This window comes from Juglans microcarpa x Juglans regia, chromosome 3D (genome assembly GCF_004785595.1).
Source record: "Juglans microcarpa x Juglans regia isolate MS1-56 chromosome 3D, Jm3101_v1.0, whole genome shotgun sequence".
NCBI lineage: Eukaryota > Viridiplantae > Streptophyta > Magnoliopsida > Fagales > Juglandaceae > Juglans > Juglans microcarpa x Juglans regia.
In genome coordinates, this window is record NC_054598.1 from 13,739,677 (window position 1) to 13,755,309 (window position 15,633).

Genomic DNA, 15,633 nt, shown 5'->3' on the forward strand with positions numbered 1-15,633 from the left:
ATGTTGGCACGGTTGTAATCGTGCGCCACGGGGGTGATACTGGCATGACAGTGTTCGTCCGGGGCTAGGAAAGACCTAGTTCATAGCCAACCCGTATGAGTGCTGGGACTACCGTGGATGTCAGTTGCGGAGCGTGATGGTTGTTATGATCTCACATCGACCAAAAATTAGATTGATTGGTGATTTATAAGCCTTTAGACACCATTTCCTTGTAAGCCGGTTTTCAAGGGTGAGTTCTACCTTATAGATTCATAACATCTGGTTTGGTGGTTTATAAGTCTTTAGGCACGTTTCCTTGAAAATTGGCTTACAAGGGTGAGTTCTACCTAATGAGTTCATAACAAATGGTATCAGAGCCACCCTACATATGCAGTTCATGTTGGCACGGTTGTAATCTTGCGCCACGGGGGTGATACCGGCATGACAGTGTTCGTCCGGGGCTAGGAAAGACCTAGTTCACAGCCAGCCCGTGTGAGCTCCGGGACTGCCGTGGATGTCAGCTGCGGAGCGTGATGGTTGTTACGATAAGTATTAGATTGGTTGGTGATTTACAAGCCTTTAGACACCCTTTCCTTGTAAGCCGGTTTTCAAGGGTAAGTTCTACCTAATAGATTCATAACATTTGGTTTGGTAGAGAAATGTTAGGTAGGCCGAGGGTGTACCAATGGAATGCACCGATTGGTGTATTCTTGTTTTTTTTTTTTAACACTACGAAATGCATTGATTTTTTTTCTTAAATATTAAGAAATGAAAAAAAAAAAAAAACAAGAATGCACTAATCGATACATTCTATCAGTAGACCCATTGATTTTCGTAAAAGCACTTGGTATGGTGGATGCCCTCTCTTTGTTGCCGACGATTTCTTCGACCCTTTCAGTCCACTTAAGGAAAAATAAAAGGGAAACTCTCTCTCTCTATGATGTTTGTGTATATATGTGTATATGTGTGTATTTGTGTGTGTGTATATATATATATATATATATATATATTAATAGTAGGAATACTACCAATAATAGTAGTAGACTTGTTAGCAATATCTAATGGAGTAGTAGACTCATTTTTAATAAGTTCAATGTCAGGAATTAGGGGAGGACTGATGGTTGTTGCAAGAATTCATGAGTAAGAAATCAGAAATAGAATTTTGAAATCCTTTAATATATTCAATATCAAAATCAGATAAACTTAAAATAGAATTCTGGCAAAAATATGCTTAGAAACAATGTTTTCAACATCTTTTTCTAAAACATATTTATCATTTTTACAATCAATATGTAATGAGAATTTTTTATTTAACAAATCATTTTGAAATTTAGAAATACATAATACTATAGATAAAATTTATTTCTTAATAATACTATAATTAAGTTTTGCATTATTCTATACTACAGAATAGAAACGAACAATTTGTTCGGATGAATTTGGTGAAACAGTTTGTTTTAAAATGCCACCATGACCAATGTCTGAGGCATATATTTCAACAATTTTGAAAAAAGTCATACTAATTAATAAGATTAGTATGACTTTCAGTCTAATTAATAAGATTAGTATGAGAGAACCAAGAAATCTTTGCAAATAGGTTTTATCAAGAATAACATTGGGGAATTTGTCAGCAAATTCAATAGCACTACTAATAGGTCGAATTTTACATTTAGAAATCTCATAACCGGGGAATCTAATCTTGGTTTGGAACAATTTGATTTTCTTAACAGAGACAACAAGACCATTTTATCTAGTCATATCTATATACGAATTCAAATGTTTTCAATGTTCATTAATAGATTTTGAGTAAATAAAGACATCATCAATATAAACAATAGTAATATGTGTGAAGGGGGAAAATCCCTTACATCGGGCCAAGAGCAAGGCCCAGGTTACAACCTAGATATGAGGCCTGGGTTGAACCAGGCCAGAGATATGGGCTGGATTAGGGCTCAGGTGCACAATATGGGGTGGGACAGACAGTAACACTTGGGTCAAGGCTTGGGTATGATGCCCGGGTTGGATCCGGTTCACAACGAGAAGCAAGACAGGCAATACAGGTGAGGCTTGAGAGGGAAGGAACCTAGCACTCAATACCAGACGAAAAGACTTGCGGCTGTTTACACCTAGCATTAATGAGAAGACATGCCGCATTCAATGCGGCCTAGAGCAAAAGGTGTGTTGCATTCAATGTGGCCCAAGGCCCGAGCCATGCACAGCAACCCTGAGCATTTCATAGCTCGGCAAGGTGACAACACAGGAGTAGCTCGGCGAATCGGCAGCACAAACATATTATCTCCTACTATGCAATACCCCACTATTGTGGAGACCAGGTCGGTAACTATAAATAAGATACAACCAACAACAAACAAGGTAATCAATCACTATCACCATACACTCTCGTCTTGTCTACTGTTTATCATCTCCTTCATCATCACTGACTTAAGCATCATAGGATCAACAGACCTATGATGTCCCTCCTTAGTTACTGTGCAGGTGATCGCTCGAGCATTGCCTGCGTGAAGTTGCCCAGGCTCACGAAACACGACATCAACAGTAGTGCCATCTGTGGGATCTCTGTTGTCCCATAACTAGTGTATCCTTCGTATGCCGGCAACGACCCGCTCTTAGTGTTCCCAGCATGAAGCGATCCAGTCCGAAGCAATGGAAGCAAGGTTCAATGAACAAGCTGAAGCAATACAGAAACTCATGGCGGACAAGGAGATCCTCTGATAAGAAAATGCTGCCTTACAGACGGATAATGAAGAACCTGAGGCAGACCAACAGAGTCATCACTTTGAGGTCCATCCTCATCTCCAAGCAACCGTCGCAAACGAAGAGCGACGTAGAGTCAACATGCAAATCCAAATAGACATGGCTAAGCAAATAGGCCAGCCCTCCACGGTAGTCAGCTCCTCACCAACGTTGAACTACCATATAGTACTGAGATTCTGGCAGCACCTATACCTCCAAAATTTAAAGTCCCTCAAATGGAAGCATATGACAAGTCAAAAGACCCGTTGGAACACCTGGAGACCTTTAAGGCCCACATGTAGAGTTTTTCCCCTCACTCTGAAGGAAGCACCACAAGCATGGTTTGGGTCCCTACGGCCTAGAACCTTGGGTAGCTTCAACAAGCTAGCATGTATCTTCCTAACACAGTTCATGGCCAGCCGAATAAGGAGGAGACCAACGGCATACCTTTTGACTGTTAAACAGAGGGACGACGAGAGCCTCAAGTCATATCTCTCCAGTTTTAACAAGGAACGAATAACGACGGATGACCAAGACGAAAAGATCACCTTGGCCGCCCTCTTAGGAGGAATCTGGCCCCGTAACCCCTTTATGATGGAAATTGCCCGGAAGACCCCGTCCACTCTAAGGGAGTTTATGGATTGCGCTGACGGTTACATAAACAGTGAAGATACGCTCCGAGCGTTAACTGCCCCCAGAAAGAGTGACTTGGAGAGTGCAGATAAAAAGACAGCAGACTGGCATAAAGGATTGAGCTGAGGGGACTACAAAAAAAGGGCTTATGAAATTAAAGGCAAAGGAGAACAGACCCGACAAGGAAGATCCAGTCCTTGTATACATTTTAACCTAACGGTGGAAACTGAGGAGAACTAGAATTTACGAGAAGAGCGGAGACAAGATTCATCACGTCCCAAATATTGTTCCTTTCATAGGAATAGCGGGCACAATACTCAAGATTGTTATACGAGGAAGAAAAAGTTTGAAGACATGGGGATTCAAGCGACCAATATGAAGACGAGAGGGATGGGTCACAACGAGACTACCGTCCCTATTCTCGGAGAGATCAGAACCAAAGCCCCATTCGGAGAAACCAGGGTCCGGTTCGCAAAAGTCATAGCCCAACTTGCAGGGATCAAAACTCTACATAGATGAGTGATGGGAGCCCTGACAGACGAAGAACCGCGAACCCACACGGAGAGATTCCGTATCAAAGAAGTTTAGGTAAAGAAGAACCCCCTATAGGCAAAATCAGCACCATAGCGGGAGGATATGTAGGGGGAACGACCTCCTCGGCATGGAAGGCCTATGAAAGGAGGGCCAGGTATGAAGAAGTTTTCTCAGCCTACAAACCATTCCTCCACAACAAGGATCGAGCCGGGGAACATCTTATAACTTTTAGTGAACAAGATGGAGAAGGTCTGTCACGCCTACATGATGATGCTCTTGTGGTAACAGCACAAATTGCTAACTATCGAACCAGAAGAGTTCTGATTGATAACAGTAGCTCCGCCGACGTCCTCTTCTGGGAAGCGTTCACTAAGATGGGGATTACTCCCGATTGGTTGCGACCTACACCAACCCCCCTCAAAGGCTTCACAGGGGACACAATCCAACCAGTCGAGGCAATCACTCTGTCCGTATTGGCTGGAACTGCCCCTAAAACAACATCCCTTATAATAGATTTCCTAGTAGTAAAAGCCACATCCTAGTACAATGCGATTCTGGGACGTCCATCCTTAAATCAGATGAAGGCAGTAACCTCCACGTATCATCTAAAAGTGAAATTCCCGACCCCCTCGGGAGTAAGGGAAATATGTGGCGAATAACAGACTGCAAGAGACTGCTACACTCGAGAAATGAAGTCTAAGACGATAACTATAGAAGTCCTCGAGGAAGACCAAGGGGAAACAACCACGCCTCCACCTCCGACCCTGGCAGAACTGGACATGGAAGTAAGGGATGAAGAGGCACTGAGGCAGGCCGAACCTAATGAACCATTAGTTTTGATACCAATGGATCCTGAAAAACTAGAACGAATTGTACGAATGAGGTCTAAGATGCCTATTGAATTGAGCCAATCCATGAAGCAACTACTCATCGAGCATCAAGATGTGTTTGCCTGGAGTCATGAAGAGATGCCTGGCATCGACACGACAGTAGCAGAACATCGCCTCGGTGTGAATCCTGAGGCAAAGAGAGTCAAACAAAAGTGTTGTAGCTTCAGTGCAGAGAAATACGTAGCCATCGTTGAGGAAGTAGATCGACTTTTGGCAGAAGGATTTATTCGGGAAGTTCATTATCCTGAAAGAATTTCCAACATCGAGTTGGTTAAAAAGGCAAGTGGGAAGTGGAGAATGTGCGTGGACTTCACCGACTTGAATAAAATCTATCCTAAGGATAGTTTCCCTCTCCCAAGAATAGACTTGATAGTAGACTCAATAGTCAAGCACACCCTGCTTAGCTTCATGGATGCGTACTCTGGCTACAATTAGATCAGGATGAGCCCTGATGATGAGGAAAAGACTACGTTAATCACGGATCGAGGCTTTTATTGCTACAGAGCAATGCCCTTTGGTCTCAAGAATGCGAGAGTAACGTATCAACAGTTGGTCAACCGAATGTTTAAAAATCAGATCAGAAGAAACATGGAAGACCTTTTGGTTAAAAGCAAGAAACTAGAACAACATCTTGATGATCTCCGCGAAGCTTTTGCAGTGCTTAGAAAATATAAAATGAAGCTCAACCCCCAGAAGTGTGTTTTTGGAGTCAAATCAGGGAAGTTCTTGAGATTCATGGTCTCCGAGCGCGGAATCGAGACTAATCCCGAAAAAGTTAAAGCAATTATGGATATGCCTCCACCCCGAACAATCAATGAGGTTTAGAGACTCGCAGGGAGGATAGCTGCCCTGAGCCGCTTTAGTGCGAAATCAACCAACCGGTGCCACCCTTTCTTCAAAGTTCTGCGAAAAGCACAAGAATGGGATGAAGTGTACGGAAGGGCCTTCAGCGAGTTGAAGGAATACTTGACCCATCCACTTTTGCTCAGTCAAACCACATCAGGAGAAGATTTGATTGCCTACTTAGTAGTATCACCCAATGCGATGTCTGCCGTATTGACTCGGGTAGAAAAAGGAATCCAATGGCTCGTTTAATATATAAGCAGAGCTTTTCAGGGTGCAGAGGCCAGATACCCCCGAACGAAAATGCTAGCATTCACATTAGTAATCACTACCAGGCGGTTGAGGCCTTATTTTCAAGCTCATCCGATAAAAGTGCAAACTGATGTCCCTTTGAGAAAGATATTACAAAAACCTGACACATCTGGCTGGATAACTAACTAAGCAATCAAGCTAAGCGAGTTCGAAATTGAGTACCTTTCACACACCGCAGTTAAGGGATAGGTATTGATAGATTTTGTAGCCGAATTCTCGAACTTTCCAGAGGAAATAATCATTATGCCCTAGGGCAAGTTTTGGCAGGTCTGCTTCGATGGCTCTTCCTACCAGATAGGGGGAGGAGTGGGAGTGCATATAATAACACTCAGGAGAGAAGCTTGACTATGCACTCAAGCTCGGATTCAAGATCACCAACAATGAAACTGAGTATGAAGCACTTTTGTCAAGTCTAACAATTGCCAAATCGTTGGGGACTACTGAAGTTGAAGTAAAGGTTGATTCTCAGATAGTAGTGGGGCAAGTGACCAGACAATTCGTTATGAAAGGAGAAAATTTGAAAACGTATCTCCAACGGGTAGGAGAAGATAGTGATCTCTTCCAATACTCTACCATCCATCAGATCCCGAGAGGAGAAAACCAGGAAGCAGATCGACTAGCTAAAGTTTCCTCAGGTCAATAAGAAGTACCACTCCCGAATCACGTTGTAATTTGGGCTATTGACGTAGCAGCAGTAGGGATTCGAATGTCCACTATCGAGGTCATTCAACCCCTAGAATGGGCCACTGAAATTCTAAAATTTTTTCAAGAGGGAGTCCTTCCAGATGATCGAGAGGAGGCCCGAAAAATTAGGAAGCGAGAGGTTCGATTCACTTTGGTAGAAGGAGTCCTATACAAGAGAGGTTACGTCGAACCTCTATTAAGATGTATCTCTTCCGAACAAGCTCAATATGTGCTAGCAGAGATACGTGAATGAGTTTGTGAGAATCACGCTAGTGGAAGGCACTAGCGTCGTGAACTACTCGGGTAGGGTATTATTGGCCTAACTCTCATAGAGATGCCGACAAGTTTGCCAGAAAGTGTCTCAAGTGCCAGGAATACGCTCCTATTCCTCATCCCCCCCCCCCCAGGGCGGAAAAACTCACTTTTGTCACCTCCCTATTGCCCTTCGCGCAATGGGGATTGGACCTTATTGGCCCCCCTCTCTGCGGGCAAAGGAGGAGTAAAGTTTGTCGTGGTAACAGTCGACCGTTTCACAAAATGGGTGGAAGTGGAAGCTCTAGTAACAATTACGACTCGGGCAATTATAATTTTCCTCTAGAAATCTATAATCTGCCGCTTCAGAATCCCCAAAACTTCGTATCGGACAACGGAAGATGATTGAGCTGAATTATTATATATTCTATACATTTAGAACCAATATATTTTATTTATTTCATTACATTATTATTAGTTTTAGATAAAAAAATAGTTAAGATGAAGAAATCCGAGTTGTGTTTTAAATTGGTTAATAGCATGATTTATACTTAATTTTATAACTTGTGATTTAATTAGACAATGTTCATTCGCATGTATAATATATTTTTTATATTCTATTATTCTTTTATTTTATTTTATTTCTAATTTCTATTATTTTTATATGTCAAGAAAATAAAAAAAAAAGTCAAAAAGACATAAAAGAAAAAAGTAAAAAAGGCAAGTAATTTTGGATTCCTTTTGCAGCCACACGGGGAAAAAAAATAAAAAAAGAAAGAGACAAAACGCACGCACGCAAAAAGGAAAAAAAGCCACACGAAAAGAAAACAAAGTTTTGGACGGACGCAACGCACAAATAAAACTAGGTTTCTTTTCGGCTTAAAAACTAGAACAGACTTTTTGAAGATTGGGGAACGCCGCACGAGAGGAGGATTTTTTTCTTTCTTTTTTTCATACGGACGCAAACGAGAAGAAGTAACGCGCGCCGCCATAGTTGAAGAACTCCTACAGAGTTCATCTGTTGTTGCCTCCACTGTCTATCATCTTTATCTCTATTTATTTGATTTACTCTTTTCATTTCTTACTTTTTATTTAATTTTAATTTAAAATTTATGAAATATTTTTTGAGATATTTGGTTTAAACTTTTTGACATTTTATTTGCTGTTTATTTACTTCGTATTATTTATTTTTTTCACTTCTCTAAATTTTCATTTAACAGTGATTATAATTGCTATGGATTAATTTGAAAAATTTGTAACTTGAATACAAGGATGAACCCTAGAATCTTGATTTTGGAACTTTTCAATTTTTAGTTCATATTTTGTCAATTACTTTCTAATCTAGTTTAATTCTTAGTTTGGTTTTATTAATCTCTTAGTTCCATTGGATAATAGATTGATTAAAGTTTAATTAGGACTTAAATAATTTCAATTTTATTGTTTAATTTTCAGATTAATTAAGATTGTTCAGTTTAGTTGATTCTTTTATTGTTATTTTCAATTTGTTAGTCTTTTACATTTTATTTCGACACTAAAAAATCTAAAAATATAAATCTAGTCCATGACTAGTGCCCTTTTCATTCTTGTTGCACCCTTCCATCCATTGCACATACCATCATTTTTTATTTTCTCTAACGAGTTTGATTTTAAGTAACTTTCCCTGAGGAGATGATCTAGGAATTTATTTCTAATTATTATGCGACATCCTTCCGCACTTGGATAGCCTTTGTGCTACTCATTTTTGAGTGAGTTAGAAGACAATTCGATTGCTTCCATTATCGAGAATGGTGCTTAGAGCTCAGAATCAAGACTAAGTACTCATCTCTAGGACATCTGCAAGCCAACGGGCAAGTAGAAGTGACCAACAAAACGCTACTCAACATCTTGAACAAAAAGCTGGGAAGCCAGAAGGGGGAATGGGCTAAAGAACTTCCCAGCACATTATGGGCATACCGAACGTCAGTAATGACCCCTATAGGGAAAACTCCTTTGCTCTCGTCTATGGAACCGAGGCCATGATACCAGCTGAAGTGGCGGTACCCATGTATTGTGTACAACACTTCGATCCGGATCATAACGACGAGAGGCTGAGAGAAAACTTGGACTTCTTAGAAGAAAGGTGAGTGGAAGCAATAAGCCGAACGGCAGCCAACAAACAAAGAGTTGAACAGTATTTTAACAAACGAGTCTGGCCCTGCAACTTCAAAATAGGGGACATGGTTTTAAAATAAACAGGAGTTACTACTAAGGATGAAGGCAAACTAGGCCCCAAATGGGAAGAGCTGTATATGGTAACAGTGACTAGAAGACCTAGTTCTTTTCGACAAAAGAACCACGAAGGACACGAATTGCGGCACCCATGGAACGCCAAGCATCTAAGGAAGTACTTTGTATAAAAATTCCAACCCATGCACGAACAATGTAAGCTTGTGATCTATTAAATTTCATGGACTAATTTTGAATGTCACATTATTGTGTCTCTTACAAACAACTTAAATCAAACAAGCCCGGTCTTTAGATTAGCCACGAAGTATAAAGCACAAAAATCGAGCCATGAGCTCTGACCTACTAACAGCTATTCTCAACGCAGTCTAAATGACTTGTCGAGCATCATGCAAGGCTACAAAATGATGCGTTGGTGAGGGAGCAAGGTCCTCGACCTCTGCCAACCTATAAGTGTCAATCCACGAATTATAAAGCATAGGAACCGAGCCATGAGCTCTGACCTGCTAACAGCTATTCTCAATGTGGTCTAAATGACTTGCCGAGTTTCGTGCAAGGATGCGAAACGATGCGTTGGTGAGGGAGCAGGGCCCTCAGGCTCTGCCAACCTATAAGTGTCAATCCACAAAGTATAAAGCACATGAACCAAGCCGCAAGCTCTGACCTGCTAACAGCTATTCTCAATGCGGTTTAAATGACTTGATGAGCTTCATGCAAGCATGCGAAACAATGTGTTGGTGAGGAACAGGGTCATCGAGCTCTGCCAACCTATGAGTGCTAATAAATGAAGTATAAAGCACATGAACCTAGTCATGAGCTCTGACCTGCTAACAACTATTCTCAATGTAGTCTGAATGACTTGCCGAGTTTCGTGCAAAGATGCGAAACGATGCGTTGGTAAGGGAGCAGGGCCATTGGGCTTTGCCAACCTATAAGTGCCAATCCACGAAGTATAAAGCACAGGAACCGAGCCATGAGCTCTGACCTGCTAATAGCTATTTTCAACGCAGTCTAAATTACTTGCCGAGCTTCATGCAAGGATACAAAGTGATGCGTTGGTGAGGGAGCAGAGCCCTCAGGCTCTGTCAACCTATAAGTGTCAATCCAAGAAGTATAAAGGACAGGAACTGAGCCATGAGCTCTGACCTGCTAATAGCTATTCTCAATGCGGTCTAAATGACTTGTTGAGCTTCGTACAAGGATCAAAACAATCCGTTAGTGAGGAAGCAAGGCCCTCGAGCTCTGCCAACCTATAAGTGCCAATCCAAGAAGTATAAAGTATAGGAACCGAACCATGAGCTCTGACCTGCTAACAACTATTGTCAACGCAATCTAAATGACTTGTCGAGTTTCATGCAAGAATGTGAAATGATGCGTTGGTGAGGGAGCAGGGCCCTCTGGCTCTGCCATCATATAAGTGCCAATCCACTAAGTATAAAGCACAGGAACTGAGCCATGAACTTTGACCTGCTAACAGCTATTCTCAACGCACTCTAAATTACTTGCCGAGCTTCATGCAAGGATGCAAAGTGATGTGTTGGTGAGGCAGCAGGGCCCTCAGGTTTTGCCAACCTACAAGTGCCAATCCACAAAGTATAAAGCACATGAAACAAACCATGAGCTCTGACCTGCTAACAGCTACTCTCAACGCAGTCTAAATGACTTGTCGAGTTTCATGCAAGGATGCAAAACAATGCGTTGGTGAGGGAGCAGGGCCCTCGGGTTCTGCCAACCTATAAGTGTCAATCCAAGAAGTATAAAGTACAGAAACCAAGCCATGAGCTTTGACCTGCTAATAGCTATTCTCAACGCGGTCTAAATGACTTGCCGACCTTCATGTAAGGATCAAAACAATGCGTTGGTGAGGAAGCAGGGCCCTCAGGCTCTGCCAAGCTATAAGTGCCAATCCACGAAGTATAAAGCACAGGAACTGAGCCATGAGCTCTGACTTACTAACAGCTATTCTCAACGTGGTCTAAATGACTGGCCGAGTTTCGTGCAAGAATGCGAAACGATGCGTTGGTGAGGGAGCAGGGCCCTCGGTCTCAGCCAACATATAAGTGTCAATCCACAAAGTATAAAGCATAAGAACCGAGCTATGAGCTCTGACCTGCTAATAACTATTCTCAACACGCTCTAAATGACTTGCCGAGCTTTATGTAAGGATGCAAAGTGATGCTTTGGTGAGGGAGCAGGGTGTTCGAGCTCTGCCAACCTATAAGTGCCAATCCACGAAGTATAAAGCATAGGAAATGAGCCATGAGCTCTGACCTGCTAACAGTTATTCTCAACGCGCTCTAAATGACTTGTTGAGTTTCGTGCAAGAATGCGAAACAATGCTTTGGTGAGGGAGCAGGGCCCTCAAGCTCTACCAACATATAAGTGCCAATTCACAAAGTATAAAGCACAGGAATCGAGCCGTGAGCTCTGACCTGCTAACAGCTATTCTCAACGCGCTCTAAATGATTTGCCGAGCTTCATGCAAAGATGCAAAGTGATACGTTGGTGAGGGAGCAGGGTGCTCGAGCTCTGCCAACCTATAAGTGCCAATCCACGAAGTATAAAGCACAGGAACCGAGCCATGAGCTCTGACCTGTTAATAGCTATTCTCAACACGGTCTAAATGACTTGTTGAGCTTCATGCAAGGATGCAAAATGATGCATTGGGGAGGGAGCATGGCCCTCGGGCTCTATCAACCTATAAGTGTCAATCCACGAAGTATAAAGCACAGGAACCGAGCCATGAGCTCTGACCAGCTAACAACTATTCTCAAAGCGGTCTAAATGACTTGCTGAGCTTCGTGCAAGGATGCTGAAAATGATGCAAGCCCAGTCTCTAAACTGACCATGAAGGGAGCAAAAGAGAAAGACATCAAAAGAGGAAACCAAACAGCCAGGTACACAAAATTATTTTATTAATTATACAATCCTGCCTTCGCAGGATACAAGCCCAATCGCTTGACTAAATGAAGCAAAAGTTAAAGGAAAATGGCAGCACAGTAAAACTCCACATTAGTGGACTTTTCACAGCTCGGATTCAAAAGCCCAATATACAAGAGTGGAATAAAAGCAAAAAATCATGCAAATAGGTATACAAAAGCATCGTAAAGTCATTTTATTTCCCGAACAGGGTTACAAAAGGGATTACAAGAAGAATATTACCTAGTCAAGAGCTTCAAAAATAGAAAGAAAAGTCTCATCCAGATAAAAGCAAAATGATCAGCAGTGCAATATCTCCATCAAAACAGGAAGACGTTCAATGGAATCTCGTTCTGGCTAGCGAATAATCGACATAGTGATTTCTCCCTTAAAGAAGATGGACGCACGGTAGACCCAGGTTCATCTGAGCAGAACTAGGATGGTCAGCAGTGTAGTACCATCCCCACACAGAACCGAATGGGACACCCAGCGCTACTATATCTTCCTTCTCAAGAAAAGGGGGAGTCTAGTGGCACCCCACCCAGGTTCTCAGGAGAGCAAACCGGGTTCGAAGTTGATTGGGTTGGACGTCCTGAAGAACAGACGAATGGTGCAGCAACAAGAGGAATCAACTCCAAAGATTTGATTGCCACCTTGAACTATCTGTTCTTGTCCTCCTCAGACACCACCACAATGCCCCTGTCCTGTTCTTGATCCATACAGGACTCGTAGGCAGTGAGTTCCTGTATAACACTTACGGGAGTTTACCCTCGTAAGTAAGGAGGTAAGAACAAGCGAGGCACCATAAACAAAAGGGCAAAGACAAGAGGTTTGGGTAGCTTGTTTCTTCTTTGATACTCAAACCGCCACAACCAGCTTGAACACCATAGAAGGAGTCACCCCCTATGGTGAAAACTATGAAATGGGAAAGACATGAGAATTTGGAAGTCACCGAAGCTTAGAAAGAAAGGATGAAAAATGGAATGGGATGAATTCCCCAAAAAAAGGGAAAAGCCCCATTTATAGGTGAGAGCGACTTTTAGCATCCCAAGGCACCATAACTCCTGGGACCGCCCTGGGCGACCACGTGTCTCCGACCTCCCAGGTTGTCAACACATCTCTCATGGGAAATCATAGACCCTTGAGATTCGAAAAAAGCAGAAACCTCAACCGATGTATTACACATAGTTCATGGAGAAGTTAATGACAGGGTTAGATGCAGAAACCTCAACCGACGTGCTACACGAAGTTCATCGAGAAGTTAATAACAGAATTAAATGTAGAAACCTCAACCGATGTGCTACACGAAGTTCGTGGAAAAGTTAATGAAAGTTACTGATAGAATTAACAGCAGGTGTAACTATACCGATGGAACTAAATAGCATTCAAAGCAAACAAGGAATGAAAAGATGTTAATAAAAGTAGTTTCGGGATCAACGTGAAATCAACAGTAGGTCAAGACGCCCACGTGCGTAAAAGTAGTGCCATGCGGTAAACACTCAGCAAAGTTGTGACGTGCGGTGAACACACAGCAAAGTGATGCCACACGGTAAAAACTTTATGTGTTTAGCAAAAAGCTTGCAGCAAGGTAAACGCTTGAACATGGGCTTAGCAATGGAGAACTACAGAATGCAACAGGCAGAAAAAGGAGAAAAATCAAAAGCTTTGAATTAGCCGAACTCAAACAAACCAGAGGCATTATTTTGTACAGATTATCAAAATTATATCAAAGACCAAATGCAGGTTTGGAAAAAAAAAAAAAGTACACAAGTGATCAGCATACGTCCACACAAATATGAAGACTTTTTGGTCGATACGAAGAGTTGCCGCTTAGCAATCACCCATACAAGAGTACCTGCTCAGTACCCATCTATGCGGAAGGATCTCACACGCCACGACACAATGACCCCAACGAAAAGATGCCGCTTAGTAAACATCAAGCAAAGGAACCCAACCGTGGCCCCACTCAAATGAAAAGAAACCAACTCGACCTTCATCAATCGAAGGGTAATATGGTCAATTTCTATCAACAATGGATCGGGATGTACAGTTCAATGAAGGAGAACAACAAAAACAGCAAGCAATAAAAAAAAAAGATAAAACGAAATATATATACAGAACCAAAGGTACAGTGATTTGTATTGTCAAAATTACATTGAAAAACCTGTGCGAGTCTAGTAACACGAACGATAGAACGAGAGCTGAAAGCTAAGAAGGAGGATCGTGGAAGGCTAAAGGCATGTCCTCTACACCCCACGTCAACATTTCCTTGTAAGCAAACATATTTGGCGGGAGCTCTTGAAGATTTAGAGTACGAAGACGATCTCAGGATTTTCAAGAAGCACATCCCAAAGACGTTCTAGACCTTCCTTATACCCATTAATCCAGGCTTTGTCACGTAGGGCAAGAGCCTTTCTGAGTTGAGATTCAATAAGGTCCGCGCGAAGCCGAGCCGCCTCTATAGAAGACTCCAAATAAGCAAATGTAGCCCGAACAGAAACCCTTATCTTATCCCCTTGTTTGGCGATCCCCAAGTATTTGTGGAACATGCGGCATCGAACCTCGATGGCACATTTCTTTTCTTTCGCCAACATTTCGACGACTTATTCGCTTTGCCTAAGCTCGTCCTAGGTGGACTCCAACTGGCACTCCAGCCTCTAGGCCTCGGCTTGGGCATCTCCCCTCTCGGTAAAAAGGAGATCGGACTGGACTCAAAGATCCTCAATATCTTTCTTTACAGATTCTAACTCTTCGACCTTTATCGACATCTCCATACGGATTATATCGATCTCCACGTCTTTCAGCTAAATCTTCTTGTCTTTAACCTCGAGCTCCATGGCCATTACCTTCATCGCACGCTCCATCTTCTCAGCCTCCTTCCTTTGAGCACGGATCTTCTAACGACATAGTGCGTTGTCCCTCTCAGGGATTCATTCTCCATGTCTAGAGCACGAAGGTCACCCATTAGTTTCTCTCCTCCCAGGTTCATCAGCTTGTTTAACACACTCAAAGCTCTAAAATCTTCTTCAAGAGCCTTCCAATCTCAAGAAACCATCTCGACTAGTTGATCAAAGGCCTAAAAGACCAGCAAGATATGAAATTTATCCACCAAATACGACAGATGGGAACCCATTAATGGAAGAGAAATACTCACATTAGCAAAAATGGGCCTGAACTTCTGGGCCTGTGCTTCACAAGATTTAGCCCGAGCCTTCTTATAACTTGGCTCGGGCTCCTACGAATTTCCTTGCCCAAAAGAGGAGGAAGGTTCAACGCACACGAAAGGCAGAAAGGCCTCGACATGTATGGAAGGCAGACCGGGTTCCTCCTCTCGTTGACAAGGAACTTCGACTTTAGGAGCTTGGGGAGGGCGAACTAAGGGCTTGGTTGTTCCTCAACCTAGGCCGAACTCTCACCCTGAGCAGCCCCCAAACGAGGAGAACCGCTCGCAAATGAAGAACCATCCTCCACTACGACAAAGTCTTCATGTAACAAAAAAGCTGACTCGGCTTGAAGAATGACGAATTCTTGATGCAAATAAGTAGCTCGGTATAAGACACAATAACAAGGAGAAAATAAGGAAAAACAGTTCGAGTGAAAGTAAAAGAAG